Source organism: Sceloporus undulatus, chromosome 3 (genome assembly GCF_019175285.1).
Source record: "Sceloporus undulatus isolate JIND9_A2432 ecotype Alabama chromosome 3, SceUnd_v1.1, whole genome shotgun sequence".
Classification (NCBI taxonomy): Eukaryota; Metazoa; Chordata; class Lepidosauria; order Squamata; family Phrynosomatidae; genus Sceloporus; species Sceloporus undulatus.
The window spans coordinates 19,958,864-19,974,847 of NC_056524.1; the positions used below are offsets into that span (position 1 = coordinate 19,958,864).

Sequence of the window (15,984 nt, forward strand, 5' to 3'; positions counted from 1 at the left end):
ATCTTGTCTTGTAATTTGAGCCCACCGACAAGTCTCTGGAGTTGGAGAAAGCATGTTTACCCCATGAGTTCCTTTTAGGTATTTAAATGTAGTTATTGTATTGTCTCACAATTTTCTCTTTTCCAAGCTACTCAGCTCCCTAAATGGTTCCTCACAGGCAGTGGCATCACTGCCTGGGGTGTCACTTGGTGTTGGGGTGGGACTTTTGGGGAGTGGAGCAAAATTGTCATACCCACTCACCTCACTGCCATATGCTGCTCTACACATGGGTAAAATGACATATACTGCACTTGGCCAGGTGTAATCCCTCTTCTGGGGAGTCACACATAGTGCAGCCACTGTTCACAAGCCTTGGTTTCAAGACCCTTTAACATCTTAGTCACCCACCTCTTAACATGTTCCACCTTATCAATGTCCTTCTTGATCTCTGTTGCCCAAAAATGGACACAGTACTCCAGGTGAAGTATCACCAAAACAGAATATAGTGGCACTACTACCTTCCTTGATCTAAACTTCCCTTGTGCTGCTCAGGATGTAAATCTTTCTTAATTTTGTTGTGAAATCCAATAAAAGAAAGAACTCAATTTTCTCCCCTTTGCAATAAAATAAAATAAAAGTAAAGTTAAACATAACAAAAAATAATCATTGAAAACTGTACTGTTTCAGTGGGCTGTTCACAATATGGGATTCACTCTGCATAATTTTTTAAATGTTTTTTGTATAGGAAAGTGTATTTTTGGGTCTATGAAGGAAATGTCTTTGCAGCACAGAAAGCATACAGAACAGAACTTTCCTATGCCTAAAGTTAATTTTTTTGTGTAACCCTTTAATCCCAATGGTTCAATGTGGTTGAATTTTGCCCAGAAACATTAAAAATCTTGCAGCATCTACATTTCCGCCCTTGCTAATCCTGATAGAAAATACCTTCTTCCTTGATGATGAGGGAACTGTTGAATCTATTTTACATCCCTAATAGACCCCTAGTTCAGTCAAGCTATTATTGGACCTGAGGCAGAAAAAACATCTGACACAATTCTGCCTTACCTGGCAGTAAAAATCCAGTCATAAGAATTTAAATAAGTAGCCAAATCTCACTCTTTTATGACAAACCATGAAATGGGATCACCCATTTCCATGTCTTTGTGAGACAAAACATGTAAATCTTTCCACTATAAATAGAGGTATAATATAATGACTTTGCAGCCTATGTGCATTTGTTTAAACTGGGTTTAACAGATTTATTTTTCTTCTTGTCATCTTTGAAAAAACAACAACATTCTATCTCGTTATACAGATGTGTATTCCATCCTGTGAGGCTCTTCCCAGCAAAGAAAGAACATATCCAGGAATAAGTTCATTTTTGGATCTTTAATGAATAATGTAGGCACTTGAGTCTGCCTGCTTTGACTACAATAATTAGTGCAGAGTAAACAAACACTTTAGGTCTTGCTTTATGAATGGTATGGTGCCACTTTAAATATTAATATGTTTTGATTGAAGTGACCAATCAATGATAACCGAGCTTTGGTAACAGCTACAGTCCTATAAAAAAATCAAGCAGATTAGCAAAAAGTACCACTATTTTAACCCTTTCCCACCTAGAACTCTCATTGTTATGGTGGATCTAAGCAGGAAAAAGAAAGAACAGTTTACAATGGCATTACTGTATAGAGAAAAATCAAACAGGAGAGGGAGCTGATACAAAGCAGCTTCATTTTCTGATGTCTGTACAATTAAATAAATACCTTATCTGGCTCAACCAGAGGTAAATATCTCAAGCAAATTTGCCTAATTATCTAAATCCTTTTTGTCTTCTCATTCCCTTCTCTGCATATTTTCACATGCTGGCCATTAAGATTGTACTGTTCTGCCTGTTTTTCCTGCACAATGTCAAAGTTCTAATTAGATTTGCTACATATGAATCAATGTTTCAGAGTAGCAGGGTAGGAGGGGATATCACACCACAGAAGGACATGATCTGATGTCAAGCAAGACCTTTTGATCCTATATCTAAAGAAGTCAGTGCTTTCATGGTAAATGAGTGTTTAGCAGAATTCATGATGTATACCAGTTTCCATGCTAAAACGTAACATAAATACAGCCATTTTGTAAAATGGCATCTCCCAGATGGTAGCAGGCATTATAGAAAGGCATATAGAGGTTATCTTCATAATTAGCAATCGGAGTTAACAAAGCCTGAATTCACTTTAGCATTCAATACATTTCTACTGGGAAGATTCATATTAGGGTGAAGCTTAGGGACAAGCAGCTCACAGAGAAAAGTAGAAACCACCACCACCCCCAGCAGTTAATATGACTATTTGGCATCTCTCCCCCTTAAGAATTCTGCCTCTTCCATGAAATTTTCCTTTAGTCCCCACATTTCTTGCAGACATGGCTGGCTTCACGACGCTCCAGGGGTTTGGTGTTGACACATTGCATGCCGCCAGAGTGCTTGGGGTTGTGGCTTGGGGCTGCGGCAGGGCTCAAAAAGCCAGCTTTTTGCCAGCCCCAATAGGAGCAGATCTTTTCCACGCCTATTTTGGCTGGCTCTACAGTGATTTGGGGCCACAATTGGCCCCAATCCACTAATCCCTAACTGTGCAAAAAAGTTGTAGCTGAGCTGTTGTAGACTTGAAAGCTCCTGCTTATACGTCTTTTGCACATTTAGTCTCAAAGGTGCTTTTCATTCTAGTTGGATTCTAGTTGGATTAGAAATACCTAGTGTTTCTAATTTTAGCATGTGAGTAGCTGTCCATTACTTTTAGAACTATGGAAGGTTTCATTTCCTTGAACCACCTGCATATTCAGAGCTAACCCTATGGCCAGGTGTTATATGGCATTTCTGTTTCAAATAGTGTATTTAGCCAGATTATTCAGGATGTCGTAGCAACCTAGTTGTGTTGTGTTTTCACATCCCAAATTGTGTTGAATATGCAACCATGTGCCTGGAAAGCATAACACACCATTTTAAAAAAGAACTACACTCATCCCTCCATATTTCTTGGGGTTAGGGGCACAGGAACTCCCATGAATGTGGAAAAAACACAAATAACAAAAACACTATGTTTTTGATATTTGAGAGAACACATCTCTAGGAAATTTTAGGTCCTTCAGTGCAACTATGTGGTCAACATCTGCCAGACATTGACCATAGAATTGCACTGGAGGAGCTACAAATGTGGAATGTCCTCTCTAATAATCTCTAGGTCCTTCAGTGCAACTTTTGGTTAAAGTTGATCAAAGAGTTGCACATGAGGACCTAGATATTCCTAGAGAACATATTAATAAAATCTGTGAATAACCAAAGCCACAAAAGTCAAAGCCACAGATGTGGAAGGACGAGTGTAGTTATTTTTTGGAAACTAGAACATGAATCCAGAGTATCTAATTTTATCTACACCTTCACTTTTTATCCATGTACCCCAGCTATGTACCCCAGCTATGGTGTCCCATAGAATTAAATGCACATATTTTGTTTTTCATAAATTCTGTTGATGTTTGAACAATTAAAAAAAGGCTATGGAGATTATCACACAGGCTTTTATCTTGTCGCTTTTCTGATGGGATAAACAAGAGTTTAAAGATGGTTCTTACTGCATTCAACCATCTGCATTCTGTCTGCAACCCAGGTTTATCCTGCCATTTTTCGTGCGATTAATAAAAGTTCACCAGTGGAAGCAAATGAAGGGCTTCTACTTTGGTGTATACTCAGATGGAAACATAGGTTTAAGTGCCAGCTAGAGTAGACCATTGGGATCTTTGGGAACTTGGTAAATCAAGGTCTCTCTGGCTTTTCTTCGCGAACGTAGACTCATCCCATGCTTTCTACAAGTACGTTGATGACTAAAAAGACCAATCCTAGATAAACAAGTCCGGTTGCAGAAAGCACAGCAGAAAGTCTCCTTGAGTGATGTTTCTGGGTTGTGGTTCTTTCTGCATTGTCGTTTCTCTTCGAGACTCGTTCAGTGAGAGCTTTCAGAAAAGGCTGCAGCATTGTAGATAGTGCGTCTCCATGCCTCTCGATGCGAGGCCAGGGCAGACCATTGTTGGTGATCGATTTGGCCGAGCCTGAGATGTTGTTTCAGGGAGTCCTTGTATATCTTCTTTGGGGCGCCCCTCTTACGCTGACCCATGGCAAGCTCACCATAGAATACTATTTTTGGGAGGCGATGGTCCTTCATCCTAGAAACGTGTCCTGCCCAGTGCAGCTGCATCCTCAATAGAATAGCCTCAATGCTAGTGATCCGTGCTTGTTCAAGGACAGCAACATTTGTCACATAGTCAATGCATATTTAGAATTGTGCGTAAACAGTGCTGATGAAAGTGTTTGAGGAGTCGTAGGTGGTGGCAATAGGTGACCTATGTTTCACACCCATAAAAGAGAATAGACAGTATATACACACTGATTTTTGTGCTTTGCCTCAGGTGTTTGTTACTCCAGACTCTTTTGTCAAGCCTTCTGAATGCACTATATGCCTTTGCTAGTCTGTGATCGATCTCTTTATCAATCTTGGTGTCTGAGGAGATGATGCTTCCCAGGTAGGTGAACTGCTGGGCGGATTTAAGCACAGATTTGCCTACAGTGGTGTGCGGATGGTAGTGTTCTTCCTGTGGTGCAAGCTGGTAGAGAACTTCCATTTTCTTCAAACTGACTTCCAGCCCAAAGAGCTCTGCAGCTGTAACAAAATAAGAGGTCAGGCGCTTCAGAGCTGCTTCCGTATGGGCAACGAGGGCAGCAACCTCAGCAAAAAGCATCTCATGGACTAGATAGTTTAGAATCTCAGTGTGAGCCCTCAGGCGGCTTAAGTTAAACAAGCTACCACTGGTACAGTAGCGTATATAAATGCCTTCTTCTTCGAGATCTGCTGTAGCCCTTTGGAGCATCATGCCGAAGAAGATTGTAAATAGAGTTGGAGTGAGAACACAACCTTGTTTCACATCATTAGTTATTAGAAAGAGCTCCGAGAGAGCATCGCCATATTTGACTTGACCTTGCTGGCCTTCATGTAGCAGGATAATCATTTTAAGGAATTTGGGGGGGGGGGCATCCTAGTCATTGCAGGATCTGCCACAGACCTTTTCTACTCACAGTGTCAAAGGCTTTGGTGAGGTCGACAAATGTTACATAAAGTATGTTCCATTGATTCAATAGACCTTACCTGGGCTGGATCCACACAGGCCAGAAAATCCCAAGAGCAACCCAGAGTATTCTGGCCCCAAAGCTGCCCCGACATCGATTGTTATGTGGGGCCCTCCATTGGGTTCTGGGTGGCTCTGCACACATGCATCCTACTGTGCCACACACACAGCGCTTCCACTGCCACAGCAAGTCACTCAGAATGTCAGGTGACACAGCAGGATGCATTGTAAACAGCAACTCAGCATCACTGTGGGGGGGCTCAGGATCTTCAGGGAAGATCTGGAAAGAACGGTTTAAAGTTAAATGAGGCTTTAAAAACCTTTTAATGGTTGTTACAGTGGGTTCAGTGTTGAACTGCCCCAATGTTGTCTGAACAGCTTGCACCACAACTGAGAATTTGGTCCTGTGCCATCATTGATGGGGGAATAGTGGGAAGATATTTTATTTGGTCCATGCAGACATGGCCCTAGTTGAAGTCTGCAACAAGGTTTAGTCCATACAGCTTGATTTGCTGTGCTCCATTCTGTCTTTGCCAGCACAACCTTAACAAGTAAAGTAGAAAAATAGAATCACTTTGGCCATCCAGCCCAACCCCCTGCCATGCAGGAATACACAATCAAAGCACCCCTGACAGATGGACATTCAGCTTCTCTTTAAAAAAAAATACTTCAAAGAAGGAGGCTCCACCACACTCTGACACAGCATATTCCATGGTCGAACAGCTCTTACTGTCTGTAAGTTCTCCCTAAAACAGTTTCTAACTAAGAACAGTTTATGCCAAGGCACTTTAGAGTAAGGCAGAGAGAGAGAGAGAGAGAGGAAGGCAACACTATGACTGTTCAGCAACCTTGAATAGTATGAATCGCACAATATTAGAAACCTAGTGAGCAGCCATGCTATCAGTAAGCCAGTGCAAACACTGTCTCATTTATATCTCCATGCAGCTACATTCAGAGTAATTGGGTTGTTTGTTTCAACATATCCACTGATTGACATGAGGTCAAAAAAAGGACTGCACTCCTATTCTTCATAGCAAGCATTGTGCAATGGGGTTTGGAGTGGAGTCATTTTGATCTGAATCATTATGCATTATCCATTCACTCTGCATTGTTGAGGATGGAGTCTACATGATAAAAGCCACATTACCGCCATGCTGGGCTAATGGAAATGTATGGGCAGCATGCAAAAGCAGTTTTGTCCACCTGCAAATATGTGAGACTTCTGGAATCAGATGAGGAAGGAAAACAACAGGTCAAAACCTCGACACAAAAAGGCAATGTGAGCCCAATAAATTGCCAGATGTTGGCTACACAGAGAGTTTTTAAAAAGGCAGCAGCGATTGAGGTTAATTTACCCTGTGTAGAGCATACATAAGACATCTAAACTGATAATGGAAAAACAATATAAAAAAAGCCCAGTTCCATTGTTTCTAGTTGTACACTGAGTTCATCTTTCTCACTGCAAATGAATATTAATGGAGAAAGCAGGGAGGATAAAGACTCCAAACTACATCTGGAGACTCTGAGCTACACTAAGAGAACACCTCTAATGAGGCTGATGAAAAGCTGCAGTCTCCAAATATCTCCATTGGACATTTCAAACCAGAGCCTGGTTGGTGCTTTATGGTAGTGGTTGCATTTTTCCAGGGTAATACAACAGGGGTGAGGGAAGGCAGAAAAAATCTACCAGCTCCAAGCAATCTGTTTCTCCCTATTTCCTTGACAGTTACTGTGCTTGTGATGTCTTAACTCCTGCTGGCCACACATACACCAGCAGAGTGATATCAGCATCGTACATCAGCAGGACTTTAGCCAGGAAAGCTGGTGTCTATGATGTTGATGGGGGAGGGGAGGAGAATGAATCTGCTCTGGACTTTAGATCAAACTTTAGTTTGAACCCTTCTCCCAATGCACATTCGGAATCTTGGATATTTCCTTTGGAGTTAGACAAAAACATGAAGCAGATTCACTGCCTCACTATCATCAGAGCCATCAGCCTGTGCTTATTTTGTCTTATTATAACCCTATACAGAAGAGATTTCTTAGTATAGAAGAAAGCCAGACAGAGAGCAACGGACACATAAAGAGGGATGGCAAGGATTTATTGTTACCATGTTTCCTCCTTTACAAGGACAGTCCTCTTTTTGAAAGGACAGTCCTCTCTTTGGACTGATGCAAATATAAAGGACCATAAGAAGGGAGACCAGGATCATGACTTTGCACATCAATCAAGAGCTACCCCATGACAGAGGACAAAGCAGACATACAGTCATGCCTACTATGACAAGATATATTGGCCACACTCCTGTTGCATACACCAATATTGTTTTTTCCCTAAAACTATTTCCAACCTATGGAGACCCTATGGTGAACCTTTCAAAGGGTTTTCTAGGGCAGTGTGTGACTGACCCAAGGTCACCCAGTGGATTTCCGTGGCCAAGCACAGAATCAAACCCTGGTCTCCAGAGTCATGTGAGATTATCGCACCAGCTGTCTTTTCCTGATCTGGGCATAGTCTGAGACCAGGCTGGGACCATATCTTATTGCACAGCTCCGTACCCAGATTGTTATCATCCCATGCCAGATCGGGACATCTCCCGTACTGAAGTAAAAATTCTTCTTTTCCATTCTTAGCAAAATAATGGGAGACCTTCCAATCAGCTACAGGATGATAATGATCTGGGCCCAGAGGTGTGCGATAACATGTGGTCCCAGCCCAGTTCAGACCATGCCCAGATCGTGAAAAAGCAGTGCGACAATCTCCATAGTCCAATGCTCAAACCACAACATCACACTAGCTCTCATACACCAACATGACCCTTTCTTGAACTTGCATGTCTAAATGAAAACATTTTTGTGCTACTAGGCTTTTAGAAATTGAATGAACTGGGCTTTTAATGATATGCTGTGCATTTTTATGGTTTGCATAATCTTTCCAATGAATTTTAATGTTTAATGTTTTAACATTATAAATTGTTTAATTGCTTTTAATTAACTTTTATCAAAGTTTTGTATAGTTTTTTAAAAATATGTATTGTTTTAAAAAGCTGCCTTGAGTCTTATTATTGGAAGAACAGGGAGATATAAATGAATTAAAATGATGATGATGAGGTAGAGGATGTGCACTATGATGGCCGTTTCAGAAAGAGATATCCACTACCTCCTTGCTCAATGTTCCCATTCACTGGTGCAACATATCACGATGGTGCTAGAATGCATTCCTATGACCAATTAGCAGCTGATGGAGCAAGGAGCCAACTGGGCTCCATCTTGGTTGCAGTGGGACAGCTGGAAAAAAAGGGAGTGTTGTCACCCACCTGTACCTCCAATGTAATGTGTAGAATGTAATACTGAAGATCCAGGAAGATGGTGCTTCTTCTTTTTCTCCAGGCTGCCCAACTGCAGGTGCATGGTTCTGAAGGATATTTTTACCACCTTTGCCATTATTTGGCCATGTGGGTGAACCATTGTGCCATCATGTTGCGTTGTATAACCAGGAAACATGGAAATCTAGGATACCTAATACTGCCAGAGCATTGCACTGCCAGCGTTACTATTGGGTCTTGGATATTATGGCTGTCTTTCTGCCTTGCAGTTATAGATTTGTAACCTAGAGTTAAGGATCAGTAACTGTTCAATATTCAATAACGCTTTGCTGCTGTTGTGCACTTCGAGTTGTTTCCAACTTATGGCAGTACTAAGGTGAACCAACACTATGGCCTGTTACAGACTGCCAAAATAAAGCTGCTTCGAGTCTCTTTGGAGGTATGCTGTTTAAATGATGCATGGGTCCTAAGAGTCCGGAGGTCGCACCAAAGCCATGCTCCATTCCTAAGGACTAGAGTGCAGCTTTGGTGCAGCTTCTGGATTCTTAAGATGCATGCATCATTTAAACAGCATACCTCCAAAGAGACCCGAAGCAGCTTTATTTTGGCAGTCTGTAACAGGCCTATATCACTGTGTTAGTCTGTAGAATCAGTATGTAGAGAGATCTTGTAGCACCTTTGAGACTAACTGAAAGAAATTGGCAGTGTGAACTATTATAGATGTAAATCTACTTCCTCAGATGTATTTGGTGGCTATGTAGGTGACACTATGTAGGTAATCACTATGATTATGACACTGTTGCTACATGGAACAAAATTCCCCCAGCCCACCTTAACACACAACAGCCACAGAGCAAAGGAGGTATGTTCACCTGTCAATTAGGATGCAAGGATGATGGCCTTTCCAACCTCCTCCCATCATCGAGTGATGCCTGCAACAATTAAAAGAAGGATCTCTATCACAATTCCTCACTACAGTCTCATTTGCTGGCAGGAGGGGACTGGAAACATCCTCCTCCTTGTGCCATAATTGGCAACTGAACAGGTACCATTCACTTGCTCTTTCTCCTAGCTGTTAAGGTGAGCTGTGGGGGTGGATCAGGCCAGGAGATGTTATTTAGTCATGCATTTGTAACCAAGTAACTGATATAGAATATTGGCATACATTTCTATTTAAGTAAAAGTGATTTCTAAATTTGTAACTATCCATATTAAATTGTATACACACATTGTCGGCAAATCTGTTCCTCTCTTTTGGCAATTGCTAATGAACTTTTTATTTCCTGGAGTTTACTCTTCTTCTCTCAGAGTCCACATAGCCAAGGAGGAGAAATGATCTCTGCCTACACAAATACCCCTCCATATCATCTTAAATAAAAACAACTCTAACAACATCTAGATAAAATGTAGGCGTATGACTCCAACATTGTCATGTTTTCCTTCTTTCTCCTGTTTGATTGTTAACACCTTTGCCTGATGAAGATGCCAGTTGAGCTTCAAAAAGCTTGCATCATGTATTTTGAACATTTTGGCTGGCCAATAAAGTATCGCTGTTTTGTGGATTTGGGATGTAATTGTACTTTGCTATATGGCCAACATGGCTACCTCAGATATGCTATAAGCCAATGGTTTTTAACCTATTCTTTACCAAGGACCCTCTTTAAATATATTTTGTTGCCACAGACCCCTAAGGCATAAGATGTAAAATAATAATAATAATAATAATAATAATAATAATAATAATAATAATACCAGAACACTGAACCATCAACGAGTACACCATCCAGTAGCGTCCCTGCCTAGGGTGCCACCTGGTGTGGGGAAGTGGGGCTTCTGGGGTAGGGACAAAAGGGCACTCCCCCATCTTGCTGCCTTGGCACATAGAATGGTGCCCAGAAAGCAGCCATCTCCCACCCACCACCCACCCACCCCCAGCCTTTTGAGTCCTGTGTGGCCATTGCTGGGCAGGACCTGGAAGGAAGCCTGTGCTTTTTTTCTCTCTGTTGAAATCTGTTTTAAAAATGGCATCCATCAGCTACCAGTAGAAACAAACCATCAGGAAAGTGATAGCCCTTGCAAATGTTGGGATGTAGAGAATTCCCCTCAGAAAGCTTTCTAGGGCCCATTACAGACGGGCCTTAAAGTACGTGCTGAGCACGTACTAGGGTTAGGAAGCGGCGACGCTTCCGCACCCCCCCCCAACCCTAGTACGTGCTCAGCACATACAAAATGGCAGCGGCCGTTCCACACGGCCGCCGCCATGACTACGTCACGACCGCGCTGCCTCCAAACGAGGCGGCACGGTTGTTACGTAGTGGGGCTGCGCGAGGGCGCTTAGTGCGCCCTTTCTGCGGCCCCAGAAGGAGCTCCGTTTCGGAGCTCCTTCCAGGTTTGCGTCACTGGGTGCAGCCTTTAGATGGCTGCGCCCAGCGATGCAGAGGACCCCTTTCTCCTCCTCCCCACCGCCACTGGGTGTCCTTGAGGCTTGAATCCCCAAGGACACCCCTTTCCAGACCTCGGGGAAGTGGCCTTTTGCCGCTTCCCTGCAGCCTGGAAAGCAGCAGATCGGGGCCTCAGTGACTGCCGCTCTGGCTGCTGAGGCCCCGATCTGGTGGGGAAGGGGGTGGGTACAGGCCGCCACTTTTTGGCGATCTGTAACGCACCTAGGTCTATCAAAACTCTCTAGTGGGCATTCTCTTCAGTAGTTACAAGATCATAAGTTGAACACATGATCCCATAAATGCTGGGGATTCACATTTATCCAGTTTTTCAGCCTGGCAGTGCCCCAATCAAAGGGTTTCCAAGGCACTGCAGATTGAGCCACAAGGAAATGCAGCACTCTTCTGTTTGCAGAGCACATTGAAACAAGCAATTGTTTCAGGACCCTGAGGAGTCCCTCCAGCTGTCTGTTCTTGACATGTCCTATAACCAGGAGAGTGCTACAGATGAAATTTCCCAGTACCCTTGGGTTTCCCTGCCAGGCTGTGAAGCTAGTTTTTTGGGCCTGATCGTGGAAGCTAAGCAGGGTTGGCTCTGGTTAGCACTTAGATGGGAGACAACCAGTGAAAACCAAGTCTGTAAGCTATACAGTGGTCCCTTGGTATCTGCTCAGATTTTGTTTCAGGACACCCCATGAATACTGAAATCTGTGGGTTTTAAGGCACATTGTGTGCAATGGCATAGTAAAATGGTGTCCTCTATATAAGGCTTGCTTTTTAGAATCCTTCAAAAAAATAAAAAATAAAATCAGGCCATGATTGAATCCCATGGCCAGATTAAGACATTTAGAGGCCCTAAGCTCTTAAAAGATTTTGGTGCTGCCATATGTAGTTAATTCAAAATACACACAATAATAAACTGTAAAATAAAAAATTATATTGTGAAATGAACCAACACCTACAGTAAGATAGAAAATAATGTTAATTTTTGTACAATTTCTTTTATTTATGTTTGAAAATTTTTCTTCTACTTTGTCTAATTGCAGTCTTTGTTCAGATCCTCAAAAGTAATCTTCCATAACACATCTGCTTCTATACTTAATAGAAATAAGGCACCCAGTCTGCCTTATTGCATAGTTGTTCTGTTGGGGTTTTTAATATACTTCAACTGAGACAATGAATGCTCAGCTGAGCAATTTGTGACCATTAGTGCTAAAAATATATGAAAGCAAATGTCTACATTTGGATAGACACACTCAATATTATCTACAATTATTTTGTGAAGTTCAGCATTATAAAGTTCAGCTTTATAAAGTTCTGTTGTGCTTCCCTTCCCTTGATACCCTAAGCACATGCTTATTTTGCCTGACGGTTAATCCAGCCCTGTTGAATCCATGGATGCAGAATCCGTGGATATGGGGCCTGGCTGTATCTCAAAGGAAAGAGTTGACAAATCTACCTCTGAGTATTTCTTGCCTAAGAAAACCCTACAAAGTTAATGGGATTGCCATAAGTCGGCAGGTGACTTGAAGGCACACTGATGCATATGTCTCCACATCCCAGAGGGCTTTTTCTGTAGTAGCCCCATGAATCTGGAATAGTCTTCCCGAGGAGCTCCGTCTTATGACCCCCCTGGAATCATTTAAAAAGAGACTTAAAACCTTTCTCTTTTGCCAAGCCTTCCCCTCTGTAGAATGAATAGTATTTTCGATGTGATTGATTCCCTGCTTTACCCTGCTGTATGTTGTCCATAGAGTTTGTAGAATTTTATATTGGAGTTTATTTATCCTGTTTTTATGAGATTGTGTAATGGTTTTTAATTAGTCTGTAACCCTGCTTCGATCTTATGGGAGAGGCAGGGAAACACAAATAAAATTTATTATTATTATTATGTTATCACATGTAGTTCCACCATCATGGTTACATCTGACAGGAATTTGGCCTCCTTTTTCCTTGGAATTCTCAGGTTTGTTCTCCTTTTGTAGGCACCCAACTGCCCAATATTTTGCTTAATGCTAAATTCCATCATGGCAGGCTACCCATTTGTTAATTTCTCTCCATGGAAGCTCTAGCTAAATTGCTACTGCCTCAAAAGACTGGTTTCAGATCCCGGCAAGCAGATTTTTTATGCGTATTGATGAATTATTCCAGCATCTGTTTACTATCTGAAATGCTGTTGCTATCATCTAACAGCCAGACATTCTGACTCCACTCACCCAAAGCATCAGTGAATTGCTCTGCCTTTGCAATCAATGCTACATTACAGGACAAAAAATGCATTGTGAATCTAATAAGTTTTAATTAAGTTCTGTAGATCAAAATGGAGTGGTAGGAAGCAGGTGTTCCAGTATTAATTAAACAATGTGCTTTATCTGCAAAGCATTTTGCACCAAAGCCGTGAAGACTACAGTAGCGGTTAGAATCATTGTTCAGGAGTGATGTCGTGATGGTATTTCCTGCAAAATCATTTCTCAGATCTGGGGCAGGGAAGAAAACAGATTTCAGATCTTAGCTCTGCCAGGAAAAAAAAATGGCTGCCGATACTAAAACCAGGGTGGTGAATTTCTGGTTTATGAAATAGTTCTGGCCTGTGGGAAGTCCCCATCTTATCTACATGTTTACCTGCTGCCCTCATCTATTGTGCATGATCAGAGCTAGAGGAGAAGGATTCCTTTCCTCCTTCCACATTTGCAGTGACTTTTTTTTTTTAAAGACACTATTGGCCTGCATCCACACTGCAGAAATAATCCAGCTTGACACCACTTTACCTTCCATGGCTCAATGCTATAGAATGCTGGGAATTGTAGTTTGTTGTAGCATGAGAGCTCTCTGACCAAGAAGGCTAAATGTCTCACAAAACCACAGATCTTAGAATTCTATAGCATTGAGCAGTGGCAATGAAACTGGATAATTTCTGCTGTGTGGATGCAGTCTTGGTGTTAACAGAATCTTTTAAAGGCCCCACTGTAATATGAGGGGACGGTGTAGTTTAGTGGTCTGAGTATGGATCAGGACACTGAGACACCACAGTTCGAATCCCCACTTAGCTATGGGAACACATTAGTGACCTGAGGCAAGTCATGCTCTCTCAGCCTCAAAAAGATTAGTGAGGGATGATAGATCTCTGACAGACCAGACTGACTACTTCACCAAACTACAAATCCAAGGATTCCAAAAGGATGGAATTACCATGGAGCCATGACAAAGTGGTGTCAAATTTCTTTATTTCTGCAGTGTGGATATGTCCAAAGCTACAGGAACGATTAATTGTTTTTAAATCCTTTATAGCATCATTTTAAAAGTTTTGCTTTTCTTTGCTTTAACCTCTCCTGTGAGCCACTTTGAATGCCATGTTGGATATAAATAACATAAATAAATAAGGTAAAAAAGTTAACAGTGCCAGTCAGAAGATCTCATGGAAGATGTCTTGCCTAAGGATAGGGAAATCTGTCTATTTCTATTTCTCCTGCATTTTTTTTAAAGCCTTGGGGTTTTTTCCATCTTAGATATGGAGATTTGTGAATTCTGGGAAATTATTCAAAAATGAACCAAAGCAAAATTTCTTCCTATTTGCCCTAGCCAAATGTAAAAGCTACAGCTGTTCTCTGCCTGCAGGTGACATGCCTGATATTTAAGTGTTAATAATGAGAGCCTCTCAAAATAAAGACAGGAAAACACTAATTCGACACAAATATAATTAAAGAATACACATGGATTCTATCCTAGGCTTTTCGGAGGTGAGTACACTCAAATCCTTGGGCTGAGTCATTGAAACTGTCTGTTTCATTTTCATTGCCAATTGAGTTGTTTAAAAAGTTCTTTCTATCCTCAATATCAATATCAAAAAAGCTATGGATTCTAGAATTCCAATGTTTTAAAAACAAAATTCTCAGTGATGATACAATTCCACTCAGTTATCATGCACACAAGATTTCAGTGCTTGTAATTTTAATTTTAAAAAGCAATGTTACAATTGTAGTTCCAAGGCCCCCCCCCCCAAAGGTAGTTAACTGCAATCACAATTTATGTTAAGACAGCACATGACTAATGATACCTTCACATACCTTCACATACATTTTTGTGGACTATGACCCACTTCAGGTGTCATTAAGGGTTTATCTATCCCAGTGGCATCCCTAGGGTTGGTGTCACCCAATGCAGGAACTCATGGTGTCATCTCTCCATTGACCTCCTCCCATTTCACACCATACATAATCCTTAGTAATGTTTCTTTGCACTAATGTTACTCATAAATAATAATTCCTATACACCACTGAATGTAATGCTAATAGCTGTGGCATAAACAACTTACAAAATTACAATCATACCTTCAAATTACAATATCATATGCACAACCTAAATGTATTTACATATGCATAGTGAAGATTTAGTTAAAATGTGATGTTTACAAAGAAATTTTTAAAAGAATTAAAAATTTAAAAAATACTTTTTTAAAGAAAAATAAATAAATAAATTTGAATTTTTAATTTTTTAAAAATTTGGCCCCTCTCTTTTCTTTTCCCACTGAGCTTCACCCCACCCTCACTATCTCTTAAAGCAATTTAAACGGAAGCAGATGAATGCCACATCCCATTTCTGACAAAAGTAGGTGTGTGAGGAGAAGTGGTGTCCCCTCCCCTCATAAGTCAGAAAATACTTGAAAGCACACAAGTGAAACTGATAAGTCTGATAAACTGATAAATCAACACATAAGTACATCTTACAGATTCAATAGCTCTTCACTAGATAGGACTAACAATCGGATTTAGGCCACAATGCTATTTATTAAAGTTTTCCTTATTGGAAGAAAGAATTAATTTCAAGTTATTTTGACCTATGTGAAGTCCAAGGCTTTCACGGCCAGCATCCATAATTTTTTGTGTTTTTTTCAGGCTATGAGGCTGTGTTCTAGAAGAGTTTATCCCTGAGGTTTTGCCAGCAGCTGTGGCTGGCATCTTCAGAAACCTACGGTAGTTACTTCCAAGGTTTTAGAGGCATTTTTGTCAATACCAGATTCTCCAATCAGTATGGATCCAGCTTCTTCGTTTCATAGCAAAACTCTTAAAGTGAACAAAATT

General features: G+C 41.1%; 1 protein-coding gene across 4 annotated transcripts in view; it reads left to right on the forward strand.

Moving 5' to 3' along the window:
- Positions 1–15,984, forward strand: part of CNTN5 (contactin 5) — a 932,298-nt gene that overhangs the window by 26,385 nt on the left and 889,929 nt on the right. The gene's annotated exons all lie outside the window — the stretch shown is intronic.